The sequence below is a fragment of the Primulina eburnea genome, chromosome 14, assembly GCF_022965805.1.
Source record: "Primulina eburnea isolate SZY01 chromosome 14, ASM2296580v1, whole genome shotgun sequence".
Classification (NCBI taxonomy): domain Eukaryota; kingdom Viridiplantae; phylum Streptophyta; class Magnoliopsida; order Lamiales; family Gesneriaceae; genus Primulina; species Primulina eburnea.
In genome coordinates this window covers 20864225-20884487 of record NC_133114.1, presented here as the reverse complement: position 1 = coordinate 20884487, position 20263 = coordinate 20864225, and the positions used below count along the sequence as shown (strand labels likewise).

General features: G+C 34.9%; 1 long non-coding RNA gene across 4 annotated transcripts; it reads left to right on the top strand.

The window, feature by feature from the left end:
* The first annotated feature begins 7955 nt into the window (after positions 1-7955).
* On the top strand, positions 7956-15549 carry LOC140813323 (uncharacterized). Of its 4 annotated transcripts, none has more exons than XR_012113893.1 (4): positions 7956-9544; positions 9623-9683; positions 12863-13073; positions 13172-15549. It is a non-coding gene; the product is annotated as an uncharacterized lncRNA (long non-coding RNA). The 4 variants fall into 4 exon arrangements; XR_012113892.1 differs by adding an exon at positions 11100-12131 and having other exon boundaries at positions 12863-15549; XR_012113891.1 differs by adding an exon at positions 11100-12131 and having other exon boundaries at positions 12233-15549.
* The last annotated feature ends 4714 nt before the right edge of the window (positions 15550-20263 follow it).

Genomic DNA, 20263 nt, shown 5'->3' with positions numbered 1-20263 from the left:
ATGCATTTTTTATTTTCTCAAACGCCTACAAACAATCATCAGCAAATATAAAATCAGAATCTTTTTCTAGCAAATTACAGAGGGGTTTAGTTATCTTAGAGAAATCCTTAATAAATCTATGATAAAACCCCGCATGTCCTAGAAAACTCCTTATTCCCTTGATGTTCCTTGGTGGAGGAAGTTTTTCGATTGCGAAGACTTTAGCTTGGTCCACCTCTAATTCCTTAGACGACACTTTATGTCCAAGAACAATACCCTCTTGGACCATAAAGTGACACTTCTCCCAATTAAGAACTAAATTCTTATCCCGGCATCTCTGCAAAACAAGGGATAAGTTATGTAAACAATGATCAAATGAAGAACCAAATACCAAAAAGTCGTCCATGAAGACTTCCATTATTTCATCCACCAGATCTGCAAATATGGCCATCATGCACCTCTGGAAAGTGTCAGGTGCATTGCATAGCCCAAACTGCATTCTCGTAAAAGCAAACGTGCCATAGGGACACGTGAAAGTAGTCTTCTCCTGATCTTCTGGCGCTATAGCAATTTGGTTATAACCTGAATAGCCATCTAAAAAGCAATAATGACAATAACCAGCAAGTCTATCAAGCATTTGATCAATAAAAGGCAGTGGAAAAAATGATCTTTACGTGTGGCATTGTTTAACTTTCTGTAATCAATACATACTCGCTAGCCAGTTACCGTGCGAGTAGATATCAGTTCATCATTTTCGTTTTTAACCACAATTATTCCACCCTTTTCGGTACAACTTGCACAGGGGACACCCAACTACTATAAAAAATGGCATAAATTACACCTGCATTTAACAATTTTAGCACCTCACTTTTTACAACTTCCTTCATCGCTGGATTCAATCTCCTCTGATGATCCACATAATGAGTATAAGATTCCTCCATCAAAATTTTATTCATGCATATAGTAGCGCTAATTCCCCTAATATCAGAAATCGATCATCCTAACGCATTTTTATAATTCCTCAACACTCTCAACAGTTTTTCTTTTTCAGCACATGTAAGAGAGGAAGAGATTTGCCGGATATGTCGACTCCTCACCTAAAAATGCATAACAAAGGTGTCTTGGCAGTTCCTTCAAGTCAGGAGAAGGTGGTTTTACCTCAATTTTCTCATTTACATCCAACTCTTCAGGCGGTGCATCTTTTCTCCTTTCTTTCAGCAGTGCTTCAAGAGCCACCAGTTGCTCTTTTACTTCCCAATTTTCTCCATCAACAGTTCCTGCAGCCCCTACCAAACAGCTCTCCAAAAGATCCCTAGTTCCTGTACATTCAAGAGACATACATGAGTCTATAATATCAATGCTTTTACAAGTGCTGACCTCATTTGATCCCTTCATGGCGTGATAGATATTAAAAATGACTGCTTCTCCGCCAACTCTCAGGGTGAGTTCACCCTTATGCACATCTATCAATGCCCTTCCAGTCGCCAAGAATGGTCTCCCAAAGATTAATGGAGCATCATGATCCTCTTCCATATCTAAAATCACAAAGTCAGCAGGAAAAATAAATTTATCCACTTTTACCAGTACATCTTCAACGATCCCACGAGGATACGTAAGACTTTTGTCTACAAGCTGTAAGGTGATAGTGGTTGGTTTGACTTCTCCAAGCTCCAATTCCCTATAAATAGAAAATGACATCAAATTAATACTTGCTCCCAAATCACATAAAGCTTTACTACATTTAGAACCTCCAATAAAACAAGAAATAGTAAAACTCCCTGGATCTTTTAATTTATGTGGTAGCTTCTTTTGCAGTATGGCACTACATTCATCAGTCAGTTTCACAGTCTCAAACTCCTGTAGCTTCCTCTTCTTAGACATCACATCTTTGATAAATTTTGCATAATTCGGCATTTGCTCCAAAGCATCAGCAAATGGTATGTTGATGTGTATCTTCTTAAAGATCTCTAAAAATTTTGCAAACTGATCATCCAAATTCTTCTTTTTGAATCTCTGAGGGTACGGAAGAGTCGGCTTAAATACAGGAGGTCGTTCGACTTCAACTTCGGCATTGGGCTTTTGATTTTTATCTTCTTTTCTATCCTCAAACTCACCCTCTTCAACTGTTTTCTCTTTGTTCATTCTCTCCTTGGAACTTTGCACCTCTAATTCCTTTCCACTTCTTAGAGTGACTGCCTTGCACTGCTCTTTTGGATTAACCTCCGTGTTACTTGGAAATTGACCCTTGTTCTGATCCCTCAAGGCATTGGCCAACTGTCTGATTTGCGTCTCCAAATATTTCATTGTGGCACCCATATTACCCATGTGAGTCTCCATGTTGTCAAGACGAGAATCAGTCCTTGCCATCTTTTTTCCAGATTCAGTAACAAACGTTCCTACCAAATCCTCAAATGAAGGCTTTCCTTCCCCCTTTGATGTGTTAAACCCCGGTGGAGGATTCAACACATTTTTATTATTCGCATATGAAAAATTTTCGTGATTTCTCAAACCGAGGTGATAAGTGTTAGGGGGAGGTTACCTCGTTATCCTCCAAATCCACCAAAATTTCTGCTGTTGATATACTGAGCTTCTTCAGGAAGAGCTGGCTCTTCAGCAACAAGCGATAGATTCTCAGTCTCTGATGTGCTCACTTTATTCATAGCTGCAATTTGAGTGGTCAGTGCAGATACCAGAGCAGTGAGTGACGTAATAGGATCCACAGCATAAACCCCAGCTGTCCTCTTTACTTCTGACCTATCAGACAGCCACTGGTAACTGTTTATAGTCATCTGCTCAAGCAAATCATCAGCTTGCTCAGGAGATTTGGCAAAGATCGTGCCACCAGCTGCTGCATCCACTGTTCCTCTTGTTTGCCCATTCAGACCGTTGTAGAATAATTCGATTTGCACCCAGTCTTCAAAACCATGGTTCGGGCACTTTCTCAACAGCTCCTTGTATCTTTCCCATGCGTCATACAGTTTCTCAAAATCAGTCTGCCTAAACGTTCTAATCTCAATCTTCAACTGCGCAGACTTTACAGGGGAAAGTATTTTGCCAGAAATTTCGTCGCCAGCTCCTGCCATGTCGTGATGCTTCCCAAGGGAAGTAATTGGAGCCATCCTCTAGCTTGATCCCTGAGAGAAAACGGAAACAAGTGAAGTCTAATAATATCATCAGGAACATTTTTAATTTTTACCGTATCTGTTATCTCCAAGAAGGTACTCAAATGAACATGAGGATCAGAAGTGGCAGTTCCAGCAAACCATATTGATTAGAGCAGGCTTCAACTCGAAATTATTGGCATTGATGGTCCCTCTTGCAATACCAGAGTAATGATTGTTGATCACTGGTCGGAAGTGATCTCTGATAGGAATAGCCTCTGGCGGGATGTGTATGTCATTCTCTCTGTTCTCAGCCATTTCTTGGATCTCTTCTTCTCTTGCTTTTCTTAATCTTCTCGTAGTTCTTTCGATCTCCGGATAAAAAATAAGCAAGTCAGGGCTTTGCGATCTTAGCATGCACTGTTAAGCAGAAAAAAATGACAACTCAATAAATATAGAATATAATACAACAAAAAGATCTAAATTAAAATCTAGACTAATTGGTAACAATACTGATATAAATTCAAATTTTGACACTCCCCGGCAGCGGCGCCAAAAACTTGTTGCGTGTTTTCTTTATTGCTCGCAAGTGCACGACGTCAAGTTATAGTAAAATGTAATTTTGAGCACAAGTGTCGATTCCACGAGGAGTGTGTATATAAATGTATATAAGTTCTTGTAATTAAAATAGTCTCAACTTTATTTAGAATAATCAATTAAAAGGTTGGTTTGCTTAATCGAAATAATTGAAAACACAGAATTAATCTAATTACTGAATTGAGGAAAATATCAAGAAGAGAAAATATCTAGAGAAATGACTTCACTAAGAGTCCACGATAATTATTTTCAGTTAGATTTATATTAACTAATTCTAATCATTTAATAGCCAAGAACACTAACTTGTTTTATTCCCCCTTTCCCAAGTGACAAATAACTGTATCAATCAAACTTCGATTCTAATATTCCTAATTAAAATCTAAGTTTCATGGATAGATGCAAACAATGTTCTTACTAAGCCTCGCTGAAATTATACGTCTTCCGAACGCTATAAACATTCAACGATGCGTTTCTAATGATCTATAATCCTAGTCTCTCTCCTGAGTTGTAGAACTAATCAGACATCATACAACTTTTGGCCAGTAAATTGCAGTCAAATCAATACGAAGAAACACAATTAAACGAGAATGAATTCAATCATATAAATAACCAAATCAAATTATCGCATCCTAAAAACTACATCATCCTCTAGAATACAAAATTAGTTCATGACGAAATCGAAATAAGAACAACGCATGTTCAAAGTTTTAGACACCGAAATTCGAGAAAATATAAACACGAAAAAACAGATAACAAATCCGAAGTGTCGTCCCTGTCCCCAGATTCGTCGTTCTTCGTCTTTGTAATCAATCTTCGCGCTCTGGCTCTTCGTTCCGTGTTAGCTCTCTCTTCTTTCCGTATTTTCTTCCAAAACGGCCTCTCTTCAGTTTTGAACCATCCGTTTCCTTCTTATTTTCCTCACCGGGTCGAGGCCCATTTAACTTGTCTTGCCGCCATTAGCGCCGCAGCGCTGAGTAAGTGGCGCCTAGGCGCCTGTCGTTCGTGAGCATTAGCGCTTATCTCTCGGCAATGAGGCACCGCGGCGCTGCTTGGGCAATACCTAGGCGCTAGTTTCTCGGCACGCTGGCGCTGCGACGCTGATATTGTAGCGCTGCGGTGCTTCTCTTCGCACATTGTGGCGCTGGAGCGCTGATTCCTGGCGCTGCGGCGCTTCTTTCATCACTTTTTGCACTCGAAAATATCCCTGATTGCTCTAAAACATCCCATAATTGTATATCCCCTGCACTGCACAAAAACAACAAAAACCAAGCATAAATCTGCTCGAAACCAGCATAGATCAAATGGATTAACATATAAATTAAGTGCAATTATTGCACTTATCACCTACAACAACAGTTTTCTTTCATCTTTAGGTATGGCTCCCTACGAGGCACTGTATGGGAGGAAGTGTAGTTCGTCGGTTCATTGGGATGAATTGGTGAGAGATCAGAACTTGGTCCAGAGATTGTTCAAGAGACTTCAGATGCGGTGGTCAAGATCCGAGAGAGGACGAAGACGACCCAGAGTTGTCAAAAGAGTTATGCTGACAAGAGGAGAAGGGGATCTTGAGTTTGCTGTAGGTGATCACGTTTTCGTAAAGATAACACCTATGAAGGGTGTTATGAGGTTTGGGAAGAGTGGCAAGCTTAGTCCGAGATTTGTTGGACCGTTCGAGATTCTTGACAGAGTTGGTACACTTGCTTATCGTGTAGCCCTACCGCCAAATCTGGCCGATGTACACAATGTGTTCTACGTCTCGATGCTGAGGAAGTACCTAGCAAATCCTTCGCATGTTTTGAACTATGAGCCGTTGCAGCTTGCTCCAGATCTGTCGTATGAGGAAAGACCTGTCCAAATCTTAGATAGACAGGAGCGGAGACTTCGGAACAAGGTGACCAAGTTGGTCAAAGTCCGGTGGCTGAATCAATCAGTGGAGGAGGCCACTTGGGAGACAGAAGCAGATATGAGAAGTCGCTATTCGGAACTGTTTGGTAATATATAACTTCGAGGACGAAATTTATTTAAATGGGGGAGGAACTGTAGAGCCCAAATTTAGTACACGTAAAACCCATGTATTTATTTAATTGTTAAATTATCTAATTAAGTTTCAAATGAATTTAGTGATGCATAATTTGTGAAATTTGCATTATTTTAAATTATTTATGTTTATGTGATGCACGTTAAAATATTTTCTTGAGTTTCATGTTTCAGGCGATTATTCGATGCGAGATCGAGGAAAAGAGACCCACGATGTTTTTGGCAATTTTAAAATGTGGTATTTTATTTTAAGTTAAGATTGAGGCATTTTAAATGACTTATTAAGTTTTTAGTATTTCGAAAACCTAATTTAATTAATAAGTAATTTTATGATTTTAGATTTTTAAAGATGTGTCACTTGTGCATTTTATTTTAAAGTAGAGGTGTTAGATAAGTTAGTATTAGATTAGTATTATTTTATTATTAATTATTTACCCATGCATGATTATCCCCTAATTAGGCAATTAATTATTCAATTAAGCTATTTCCCCTACCCTAACTCACGCACACACACGTTACACACACCATCAGAACACACAATTCACACCCCTTTCATTTCATTTTTTTAAAAACAAAAAAACCTAGGGTTCTTAGTGCAAGAGCAGCCGCCCCTCATCTGAATATTTTCCAGCAAGTTTTCGTGACTTTTCTTCAAGAAATCGAGCCACAAATCGTTCTGGATCAACCTCGCATCTTTCCTGCTTCGGTATCGTCGATTCGGTAATTTTAAATATCAAAAGAAATGTATATTATATTATTCCTGCGTCGATCTCGTCATATTATGTGTTGTGATGTTTATTATACGTGAAAATCCATGTATGATGTACAAAGTTTGAGCAGAAATTTGTTGGATCGATTTTTGAAACGTTTTTGGATCTAAAACTCAAAATTTTCTCACATTTTAATTACTGCGACTTTTCGGTCAATTTTCTGGAAAATCTTTCAACATATAAAACATAGAACTTTTTGATACCTTCGATTTGACAGTAAATTTGAAATATTTGGATAAGAAATGAGTGAGTTATGATCTTTTTAGTGGGACTGCTCAAACTTCGTTTTCCTGAAAAATGCGTTCTTGAAGTTTTTTTGTTGCAGGCTTCGTTGGAGATTGACGGGTGTTCGCTGCTGCATTTAAGTATGTTGAGTATTATGTTGGGATGGTTTTGGTGTGTCGGTTCGCATCGATAGGCATTTCTTTACATTAGAAGTCATAGGATGCATTTTGGTGTCAAATGTCGTGTTCACGGATTGGGTTGCGTTGTTTGTGATGCGTAGTTGTTTTGGAGCATTTGTTTGAGTTTGAAAAAGTGTCATAGCATCCTAGGATGTGTCTCGAGGCATTGGTTCACGGTCCGTATGATCGAGTTATGAGAAATAAGCCATAAATATAGTGTTTCTCCGTTGGTTTACAATTCCAGCACCTACACAGACCCTTTTCCAGACCCTGACACGAGGTCCATGCCCTTTTTCCTTCAAAGTGCAAAATTCCAGCGTCTACCCGGACCTTTACACGGAGTACGTGTACTCTTTTTTTTAAAAAAAAAAATTTAATTAAATTTTAGGGAATGCTTTTGGGTTTGATGTCATGATTTAGTACGATGATTAAACGAGGTCGAGTCCCGAGAGATTTAGAACTTCATAAGAAATTTGTCATTTTTGGGTGTGAGCATGACTATACGTCTAAGTTATGCAAGATAGGTATTCGAACTAATGTTAGTATGTGCAGCAGTTACCCCAAGCGAGATCCAACGAATCCCTTAAAGCCAAGTAAGTTTGTTCGACGTGCAAAAGAAAATACTTTTAAGTTTTTGAGGTATGTTAAATGTCTTCTGACTAAATTATGAACGGATTTGGAAGTCGGTGAATGTGGCCGAGGACCTCTCCACCCCGGTAAAGCGGTAAAGTATGACCGGGTTTAATCCACCCGGTAAAGTATGACCGGGGATCTTATGTATGTGGTAGTGGACATACCTACCAGCCCAGTACTGTGGTTTAATCTGATCAGGCACTTTTATGTATGGGTCACTTGCTTTGAAACATATCTCTACCCAAAATGATGTTATGTATGCTCAAGTATGTATGATGCAAGCATGTTTATGAAATGTTTTATGATGATGGCACGTCTACGTTAAGTTATTACATTCAACTACGCTTATGTCTATATATATATATATATATATATATATATATATATATATATATATATATATATATATATGTCACCAATTGTGAATTTACTTTGACACCCTTATTAATTATGACTTTATTATATATTGTTTAAGCGCTTTTGACTCCACGGATTCAACCAAGAAAGTGCATTTCACGTGGAGCCTGATGTCTTCACATTTGTTGCAATGGAAGGAAAACCCATTGATCAGGTCGCCGCAAGCGTTTCAGTTGTAGTAAAGGCAGTGCTCTGGGGGCTCCGAGAAGAGTGTGAGCTCGTGGTATATGATGTTCTTTATTTTGATTTGTACAAACTTATATTAGGACACATTTGACGTAGCTACGCTAACGGGAACATGGCGGCTTGAAATTTTTTAAAGTGGCAAAATATTTCTTTGTCTGATTCCCGCTCCAAAACCAAGAAACAAAATAAAAAAACAGAAACAGAAGGAAATAGCAAGTGGTGCTACAAATATCTTGTTTTGAAATGGAAAACTTGCAGCGTTTACGTTATTGCCTTTGGCTACATGTGATCATTCAATATGACTACATTTATTGTCATGATCATCACGTTTTGGTTGGTTTTACTTCCTTGTATATATCTCTCTTTTATTTGTTTGTGTCCGTTTTTTTTACGTTAATAAGGCTACATTTATTGTCTTCTTAATCACATTTACTTGTAAGCAATTACATCGGTATATTGAATATTTTAAATTGCTTATTAATGGCTGATCATTTGAACTTTCTTGCATGAATCTCTCTTTTTGTTCCATTCTCTTCTTGGTAACTTGAGTTTACATTTGATTATAATTCCTTCTTATCTATTGGGAACTAATAAGTAACAATTTTTTTTTTATCATTTTATTATCTAATGTTCTGTTGGTGGACGTTGCTCAATAGGTTCCTTTCAAGTTTTGATTGTACGTCCGTAGGATTACATTTTTACTCAGTATATAGCGTATTTGTGAAACCAGGTAAAATTTTTCATTTGGTTTTCTTGAATTCGGATTTGAATATTGATATTCATGTGCAGATTAAAAACTCAATGAAATAGTTGGCAGTGAGTGTTATGTTGCGCTAGAAGTTTTACACAGGTCATAAGGTTGAGAAGCCGATCTATGGAGCGTATGTGTTTTATCTTATATTTTTTCTCTGTGGTAGCCGCTTTTTTGGGCTCGAACCGAGTCTGGCATTTTTCGGGAGGTCCTGAAAGCTAACCCAAGTTTCGATGAAAATGTGTGGCCATTTTTATCTTCTGAGTTTAAGGACTTTATCAGGAGATTATTGGATGAAAATCCTAGGAGAAGGCTAACAGCTACTCAGGCTCTGTGCATGCCATTCTCTTAACTACAAATTATTGTATTTTTTGGTTTCAGATTGCCTAAAATTTTCTGTTTTCGGGTCATCCATGGAGTCGGGATCATAGCCAAGTGAAGATCCAGCTTGACATTCATGCATTCAGTCAAATGGAATCTTCCATGTGAACCCCACCTTTGCGTAGTTCTGTTGGTGGACGTTGTTCAATAGTTGCCTTTCAAGTTTTGTTTGTATGTCCGTAAGATTGATTTTTTTAATCTCGTTATATAGCGTATTTGATTTAGTCATCAATCACTCTTTGTCATGCGTGGTCGGCGTACCTCTGCAATTTCCGCATATGTTGCAAGGTATGTGCTTAATTTAGTTTGTTTATCTATGGGTCGACTTCAATTATATGGTGTTAGCAGTGATTTTAATGATTGCAGCAGCTGTGCTGTTGTTGGGTCTTGTGATGCACATGCGATCGGGCCGTCTCTATCTCCGTTGGTGAGTTAACTTTTTTTTTATCTTTACCCTTATAATCTTTTTTAGAGTTCAAATTTTCTGGTTATGTTTTTGTGAGAAGTATTGTTATTATTAATTGTTTTGAAAATGAAGTTTTTTTTTTTTGGCTTAAACAGTACGCTTGTTTTTAAAATTGAAAATGAGAATTCTATTTTTTACGGAAATGTGGTACGAAGTTTACATTATGAATCGGTTGAGCTTTCTAAAAATTTTGGTGCTTTTAAAGAAAAGTAAAATTATTTTCATATATATGATTAGCTATATACGAAAATTATAAATTGTGACTTGATTTTTAATCAAGTAAAGCTTGTTTGTACTACTTTGAACACTAAACTTTTGAGGGGAAAAAATGTCTACAATCAAATTGTTGATATTAACATTAACTTGCTAGCTACTTCTAAGTGTACCGATTCTGAAATGGTGAATTATATATTTTTCTTTTACGTTTAAAAGTTATTAGGAAACAAAACAATTACTTTTGAATATTATATATACATACTCAGATACTTGCATAAGACTTACTTTCACAACAACTAATTTTAAAATTATATAATCCTTATTCGAAACATATGTCAATCTTACAATTACCTCCATAGTATATTAGATTTGAAGAATCGGTTCTAATTAGTTTAATTTTATATATGTAAAGGAAAAAATTTAATAACTATTAAAATAAAACAACCCACAAATTAAAAAAATCGATTTATCAATACATTTTGGTTACGTTATGGCTATTTTAGTTTTACAATATATCACGGGAGCGAGTGAAAATGTGGATGTCTTCGAGCACATAAATTTTGGTTATAAGCTATACGCCACATTCAAAATAAACAAAAAAATTGTTTTTGTTTAAATTTTTTAGCTCATTTTTATGTTCCTTATCATAAGAGAAATTTTTGAATGCTCATAGGATTTAACTTATGAATGAGATCAATTGACAATAGCACGTAACGAAACCTTTGAAAAATAGTATGTGTAATTTTAAAGTTAATGAATGTTGTCATATACATGCTTATAAGAATATAATATATTATTTTTTTAGTAAAATAAAATAATAAATTACGTGTATATTTTTTTGGACTTATTTATAGCCCCATCATTGTAGTTATGTTTTTATTTAATTTAAGCATAATATTATGATTATCACGCTTCAAAGCTCGTGTCTACTTAGATCAAGATTTAAACTTAGCAGTGAGTTGATGATTATTTTTCATCATATGACGTTTAAAGAAAAAATATTGGGTGAAAATATACTAAACGTAAATATTTGAAATACAAAGAATTTAGTTATAAATTACATGGACCAACCATTTTGCCCACAACATTCATAGTTTCATGTCCTCATGTAAGAAGAAATACTGGTGTAGCTAGCTTCTAATTGAATATATATGGTGTCAGCTGTTGCTTCCGATGCCTTGTTGCGGATGGCTTGCTTGCCTGTTTGTGAGTAATTTGTCGCTCGGGCTTTTCTTTAAAGATCATTTATCTTTTCTAGTCTCCGTTTCTAACGTCCATCTATTCGTTTCATTTCTTTTCTTTTATTTCAATCACGAAGTTGCAAATAGATTAAATACACTCTCTGCAATTCCAACCTGTCAATTTTGTGGGGCATGCAGATTTCTACATGAACCCCCTACATTTTGTTGTGACCGTGGCAAAATTGTCTTGTGTCGCCTATTGCACCAGTGGATTTGGTTAATCTTTTCGTCGATCCTTCTTCTTTGATGACTGTAGCATTCCGTCGTAAGATACGCTTGTATAATAATATAATTTCATTTACATCATTCGGTATACGGATTGATAAAAGTCTAGCATTTCTTAATCATACACCTTCAGTGCTGCTGGACAAGTGTTTCATGCATCCACTTGTGCCTCAAGAGGGAAGACCTAAGTATCTTCAACTTTATTTCTGGGATAATGACAATGAGTTACATAATAGAAAGTATCCAGTAAATGAGGATGTTGTTGATGAGGCCACAATGATATTATTGATGGATATCATGAAACATAATCCTTATGTAGAGCTCCTTCAAAGAATAAATGAATGTGCTTCTATTCGAGATATTCGACAGCACATAAGCAAGAACGTTTCCGTTGATCAGAGGTGTTATAATTGTCCTTCAGCTGATCAGGTTTCGACGATTTGGATTGAGGGAAATGATAACACTAATATCCCTTATGATATAGATGTATTTGTGTGAGCGAATGATGGTGAAACCCATCAAATCAGGCACTATTTTGGTTGTTACGATCCACTGCAGTATCCTCTTTTTTTCCCTTATGGTGATTGTGGTTGGCAACACATATTCTAAAATTTTCAGGAGACTTGCACAGTACATTACGGGCGCAACTGTGTTGCCATCTGAAGGTTTTTCTTCATTTGATCAAATTGCGATTCATTTGATCAAATTGTTGCAAGCAAAAGTCATGGTAAGATTTGGTTTTATGTAAATTGTTTTTCCAAAATGAGTGTGTCATGCATGTACATTGTTTTAATATATGTTTTTTTTTATTATTTTACCTTTTTTCAGTCGTTTGTGGGAAAAATGATAGGATGGTATCATGTCGGGAATATTATTGTTATAGGCATCAAATTCGAGAAAATGAATCTTCACTGTTGTTGTATGGTGGCCGGTTATTGCAACAGTTTGTTGTCAACATGTATATTAAGCTGGACACTACTAGACTTGATTACTACAGGCGAAATCAAGCAGAAATTAGATCAGAACTATATCAAGGCATTGTTGATAGTGTGGTCAATGGAGAAACACGTGGTCGGGAGATTGGTCATCGTGTGGTTCTTCTTTCTTCTTTCATTGGGAGCCCAAGGGATATGCGTAAACGGTATCTTGATGCATTTCGGGAAACATGGTTTATTCATTACAATGACTCGTAACCCTGAATGACCTGAGATTAAGAATAACTTGTTTTGTGGTCAAACTTCCCATGACCGGCCTGATTTGATTTCACGTATATTTCGTGCAAAGTTGGTTGATCTGAGAGATCAAATAATTAAGAAAAAGATATTTGGTTATGTTGCATCATATGTTTATGTAATCGAATTTCAAAAGAGTGGTCTGTCGCACTGCCATTTCTTGTTATATTGGACTCTGAGTTTAAAATTGCTTCACCGGATGTATATGATAGATATGTTTATGCAGAACGTCCCAACATGGATTTCTTCCCACGCTTATTCGACACGATTTCACGGCATATGATGCATGGTCCGTGTGGACGTTTGAATAGAAGGTGTCCTTGCATGGTTAATGGACGATGTAAACATCACTATCCTCGAGCTCACTCAAATCAGACAATAAAAGGGCATGATGGATACCTAATATATCGAAGAAGAGACAAAGGCATTTTCGTTGAGTAAGGGGTTTCCCCACTAAACTCCTAATGGGTTGTCCCTTATAATCCCTACTTTTTGTATCATTATGATTGTCATATAAACATTTAAATTTGCTCAGGCCTTACAGCGGTAAAATATCTTTACAAGTACATCTATAAAGGGTATGATAAGATATCTGTCCATGTCTCTCCTTCTGGCTCAGATACGTATGTTGACGAAATCAAGAGCTTTCAGAATGCTCGATGGGTTTATGCTCCCGAGGCAATGTGGAGAATTTTTTAGTTCAATTTGAATGATGTTTCCCCTCGAGTTATTAATTTTCCTTTGCATCTACCCAATCAACAATGTGTTACGTATTGGAACCATCAAAACTTGAGTAATGTGTTGGATTCTGAACATGTGCAGAAAACTATGTTAACTGCATATTTTTGGACATGTTATGTAGACATTAATGCAAGGCAGTACTTGTATTTAGAGTTTCCTCGTTAATTTGTGTGGATATTGGGAAGAGAGCATGGAATAGAAGAAAGCAAAAGAAGGTAATCGGTCGGGTAAATGCTGCTAATCCAGTAGAGGGTGAGAGATATTATTAATTTACGTCTTTTGTTGCTTCACGTTCGAGGCCCTACATCTTTTGATGATTTATTAACTGTTGGCACAAGATTTTGTTGTACGTTCAAAGAATCGGCCCAAATCAGAGGGCTACTAGAATGCGATGAGAGTAGTTTCCAATGTCTTAATGAAGCTGTTGATTTCCACATGGCTTATGCTTTGCGGAGATTATTTGCAACAATACTTGTTCACTGCCAGCCAGCTGATGTTCGTAACTTATGGGACACTTTTTATGTCTGAAGGTTTTAAAGGGGTGGCCTCATAGATGAAGTTTAGATCTGAACTATATCAAGGCAAATCATACATATCTATGCAGATATGTATGATTGCCGAAATTTCCAGCGGTATCAAGACAACGTGATTTGGTAGAATCCAGAGAAATAATGGATGAAAAGTCTGTCCCAATACCTTCAAGTGTCCTGCTTGCTCACAATATCTTAATCATGCTCAAGCGATAGCTTGCAGCATGATCATGGATTGTGTTGATCGAAACTCTGGTGGAGTATTTTTTGTTAATGGACCTAGGGGAACTGGCAAGACGTACTTGTATCGTGCTGTACTTGCAACTATTCGCTCACGAGGAATGATTGCCCTTGCCACTGCTACATCTGGTGTCGCCGCTTCCATTCTACCAGGTGGCCGAACAGCGCATTCGCGATTTAAGATCCCAATCGAGCTACATGAAAATAGTTACTGTTCTATATCGAAACAGAGTGGACTCGCTGATCTGCTATGTTTGATTAGGCTTATTGTTTGGGATGAATCTCCGATGTGTAGACGATACGCAATCGAAGCTATTGATCGTACTTTGCAAGACCTTGTTGGTAACTAAGAACCGTTTGGTGGAAAAATAGTCTTATTAGGAGGGGATTTATGCAAGTTCTTCCTGTTATTCTTAAAGCAACAATTGAAGAAACTATCAATGGAAGCTTTTTCGATCGCATTTGTTTCCATGTATAAAAATCATTTTTTTACATGAAAACATGCGCATGAAAAATGATCCTGATTTTTGCGAGTTCTTGCTCAAAGTGGGTACAGGGGTGGAGCCTGTCAATGATAATGGCAATATCAAAATCCCATCACATATGATAACTAAAGTGTGTCAAGGAAGTATTGAGACGTCAAAAAATAAATTGATTGAAAATGTGTGCCAAGGGTTATACGATAATGATAACTATCTTTCATCAACTTATATGATCGAGCGAGCAATTCTATCGATGAAAAATACCTATGTCGATGCGTTGAATGAAAAAATTATATCATTGTTTCCAGGAGAAGCCATACATTTCCTTAGATTTGATGAAGCAATCGATGACACACATAATTCACATCCAGAGGAGTTCATGAATGGTCTAACGCCTAATGGTTTGCCACCTCACCGACTGGTCCTTAAAAAAATATTGTCCCATAACGTTGCTCAGAAATTTGTATCCATCCGATGGCATGTGCAATGGCACTAGAATGGTATGCCAAGCATTTCGTGGTAATGTCATCCATGCAATTCGGTTGGACAACATGCTGGAAAAATGGTTTTGATACCTCAGATACCTCTATCTCCAGCAGAGAACGAAGGGTACCCATTCCAATTCAAATGGAAGCAATTTTCGATTCGCTTATGTTTTGCAATGACAATAAACAAATCACAAGGCCAAACAATTCCAATCATTGGGGTTTATTTACCAGAATCTATTTTTTCACATGGACAACTTTATGTTGCTCTATCCAGAGGGATCTCGATGAAGAATACTCAAGTGCTAATCAAACCAGACATTGCTAGTGGTAGTGATGAATCACGAACGAAAAATGTTGTTTACAAATATCTGCTTGATACTGTTTTTTTGTATAGACATCGTTGACTAATACTGTTTTAACTCTTCATTGACTTCTGGTTAATATTTGAACATGTTTCTTTTTTTCCATTTTTGTATTTTTTAATTTTTCTTTGCGTCGATAAATTGTTATATCGTTTAATTCTGACTTCGTACTTCTATGTTGTTGGAAAATTATACAACCACTAATAAATATAAGCTCAACGGTAATAGATAATTAAACATCATTGTACAAATAATATATTCAAAGTTAACAATATACAGTTGAACACGATATACAATTTTTTATTATTGAAAGGCGTATCAGAGTGGACGGATTTCTTCTTTGTTTTCTAAAACAACTTGTTACACATCTAATTTATGGAGGATGCGAACAAATGTTTACACCTCATGTCCTAAAAGGAAATCCCTATCAACTAAATTCTCTAACGAACTTATTTTAATTAAAAAAACAAATTATACATATTTTATCAAATTAATATGTATAATCCATTATGTTATTACCATAAAAGATATTTGAATTATACCCGATTGAGTAGTTGAAGTGTTAAATGTCCGTCGATGCATGTGTTTATTTATGAATTTGTTAGTTCGATGTCATTTTGTTTGTTTCCAAATTTCACATCATAATATCGTGTTCAATTTTAAACTTTATGTATAATATTAAAATTTTAATTAAAAAATTTAGTGACGGTTTAAGAAAAATATCATCAGATTTAGCGACCGTTCTTTTACAATTTGTTGCTAGAATTAGAAACGGTTATTTAGCGACCCCAAATAGTTACTAAATGGCCAAAACCGGTGGTCACTTTACCGCCCGTCTGCTTATCCAATTTTTCGTTAATTAAAAACGAACTAATGTAATTGTTGTTTATTCTAACAACAATTTACGAACAAAATGTCGCAAAATTAGGAGACAAAAAAATACCGTTAAAAAATATCATCGCAAAACTATCACTAATTTTAATCTTGCGAAGATTCTTCAACGATTTAAAACGTCGTTAAGCATCATTTTTCCTTGTAGTGGATTTATTAGAAATATCGTTAAATTATAAGTTTTACAATGATGCAAACGTACTAAAAATTTGATTTACTTTAACCAAGAAAAGTTGCATTAGTATATGTTTATGTTTTAAACAAATAACCTTGGTTATTTTGGAAATTCTAATTGCTTTGTTTATATTTAGCTTTTCCCGTAACACATTTACGAGAAATAAATCTATACTAGAACATAAGAATTCGAAATTTAAAGTTGGATTTTCTATCTATGCTTATTATTATTTATTCAACACAAAACTTATCTTTGACCAAATGTATGACGAAAAAACGATTTTGAAATTCTGAAGTACAGTTTTTTTAAAAAAAATTTACAAACAAATAAAGTTTCTATTTTCATACCACACACACATTTTTTATATGGAAAAAACAGATCATCTAAATTATAGATGAATGTATTAAATTCATTTATCATAATAAAATTACAAATAATAAGAATATAATTTTTTTCCTAGAAATATAATACAATTTTAATGAGCCATGAATATATTAAAAATAAATTTTGAGCTCGACTCGATTATAAACACGTCAAATTCAAAGATTCAAGAGTTTGGCTCGGCTAAGCTCGATTGCTTGCCTACTTGTATGTGACTTTATTTATCTATTTCTTCCTCTTCTTTTAAAATATATATTTTATCACTAAAATGTCCATTGGTAGGCTCATGGGTCAACTATTAGAAAAAAAAAAATGATAGTTTTGATATTTGCTTTATATATTTCACACTTTTGCTTATAACAAATATAAAAAATTAAATTTATTTATTAGAATAAAATTACGAATTTAATAAGAATATAATATTTTTATTCTAAATATATAATACAATTTTAATGATTAGATGAATATTTAAATTATGATTTATATTTCTTAATCTCGTTTAGGCTTGACAACTACTCAAAGAAGCCCGTGAGCCATGAATATATTCTCTAAAAAAAAATTGAGCTCGCCTTGATAATAACTACATCAAACTCAAAGACTCAGTAGTTCGGCTTGGCTCAGCTCGATTACTTGCATACTTGTATGTGCCTTTATTTATTCATTTTTATTCTCTTTTTTAAAAATTATATTTTATCGTTCAAAGGTTCATTCGTAGGCTAATGAATCATCTGTTAGATTTTTTTTATATATATTTGATTTATAAATTTTACACTTTTATTTATAACAATTCTATAATAATCTATAAAATTTATTTATTAGAATAAAATTATGAATTTAAATAAGAATACTATTTTTCCTACATTTAATTCAAATTTTAATGGCTATTTAAATTTATGATTTATATTTGTTAAGCTAATTTAGTCTCGATGAAATCTTAATAAGCTCGAAAGTCATGAATATTTCTTTAAATAAAGCTTGAGTACGACTCGATTATAAACGCGTCAAAATCAAAGATTCAAGAATTTTGCTAGGATCAGTTCGATTGTCTGATGCTTTATTTATTAATCTTTTACCTCTTCTGGTAAAATCTATATATGATTGTTCACATGTTAGTTGTTATATCATGATCCAAGTATTAGATAAAAATAATAATAATAACTTCGATATTTGATTTATATATTTTACAAAAAAATTTATAATAGAATCAATTAAATTTATTATTATAATAAAATTACGAATTAAAATAAGAATATTATATTTTTTTGTAAAAATATAATTCGCTTTTTAAATAAATAAATAGCTATTTAAATTTATGATTTATATTTCTTAAGCTCATTTATGGTCGAAAAAAATGTGAATCATAAGCTAGCGAGCCATGATATATTCTTAAAATAAAGTTTGACTTCGGCACGATTATAAATGAGTCAAACTCAAACATTCTAGACCTCGATACGGCTCAGCTCGATTACTTGCCTTCATTCACGTGGATTTTTTTTACCTCTTCATTTTTTTTTCCGCTTCTTTTAAAACCTATATTTGATACTTATTTAAAATAAAATATGCATAAGCTCTACTTCAATATAATGTCTTTTCACATCATGTATATAAATGTTACTTATGTAGAATAATGGCACATATTCAAAGCGGTAAACAAAAATAATGGGACGGATGGATGCGAAACCAAACAATGCATGAGGTTTATTTAAAATCATTGCCCTTTGGAATACTGTATACGACAGTTACTCAAGAATTGGACGGTCCCAACTATTAAGAGAAATATGTATTGCATACACTTGATACAGCTATGTAGTAAACGTTTCTTTACACAATTAAAACATTTATGCTGCTTTATTTCGTGGGATTGATTAAGAGTTGCTTGTCCATGTAAACATTGTTACATATAAATAGCAAGTATAAGTTGGAACCAATTACAGCATCTCATTCGAAGCATTCCAATTTAATCCAACAGCTTTGCACACAACCAAGAAACTCAGATGGACACACCCGACGTTGTCATGATTAAAGATCTTAAGAAAAATCAATCGGATGCCGTCATCGAAGCTCTCATTCTTCGACAAGGCTATGAAACCCAAACAAATAAAAGTTCCATAAAAATCAGGAAGTCGATACTCATTGACAAGCATGTATGTAATTTATATCTTATTCTGACCAAACATCGTAATATCGTCACCTATATCAAAACATGAACGTCTTTGCAATTTTTTATATCGCTTCACTGAACTGAATTCAACATCAGCTTCATATATATTTGTAATAACAGTACGTTAGCCTTTATGTGTGTTACCCGTGCTTTCTATATATTTGTAGGGGACTATGATTTATGCTCTTATGTTCTCGAATGTGATCTCGCAATTTAAGACCTTGTTGCATACCAATAAAACCTACTTGATTTGTAATCCACTGGTGAATAAAATAAACTCCAACTATGTTAATGTCAACCCAAGCTTCGAACTTACTATCCAAACAAGGTCTATAGTTACTGAATTTCAGGATATGCGACCAATGATGCCAATGGATATCAAATTCAAGAGATTTAATGAAATCACTCCTGAGCTTAATGCAAATGAAGATCAACGTAAGATTCATCTTCGACAATTATTTCAAAATGTTTTCAAAAAAATGCTTCATTAACTTTGTGATAACTTTGCAGATATAATTGGTTTTGTCAAGAACGTTCGACCACTCGTACTTTCACGAGACTGAAGACTGGAACAATTGGACATTTAAGAGAAATCGTCTTCATGAATGAACGGTTATTCATGATAAACAATGACTAAATACACCTAAAAAATCCTTTTCTTTCTTACTGTTCTTTACACATTTTCTGCTTCACACTTTTAATGGTTAAATTTTCAACAGGTATGAGACTATAGATATTGGATTGTGGGATGATTAAGCTGTCATTGAAGGCCAAATGATGAAAAAAAATGAGGCTCGTATACTTATTGCGGCTATATGCAACCTTAGAATGCAAACACAAAATAGTTATACTAACCATCGACTATCTTTATTGTTTTATCATTCTTACAAGTAATAACTCTCATTTCTGCTTTCGATGTTAGATGTTTTTCAATTGAAATCTACACCAACAACATACGTTCTACTCAATCCACAATGTTCCAGAGCAATTGAACTTACCGAATGGTAACATCACTTTTAATTTCTCTTCATCGTGAAGCATTGCATCTAATTGTAGCTATGTTTCAAGTTCATAAACTTTTTCCCCGAGCTAATATGTGCATCTAAAAGAAACGGTTCTTTCGCGTGTCCTATAGAAGATTTAGGACACTTATATTTTGTTACTTAATGATATATT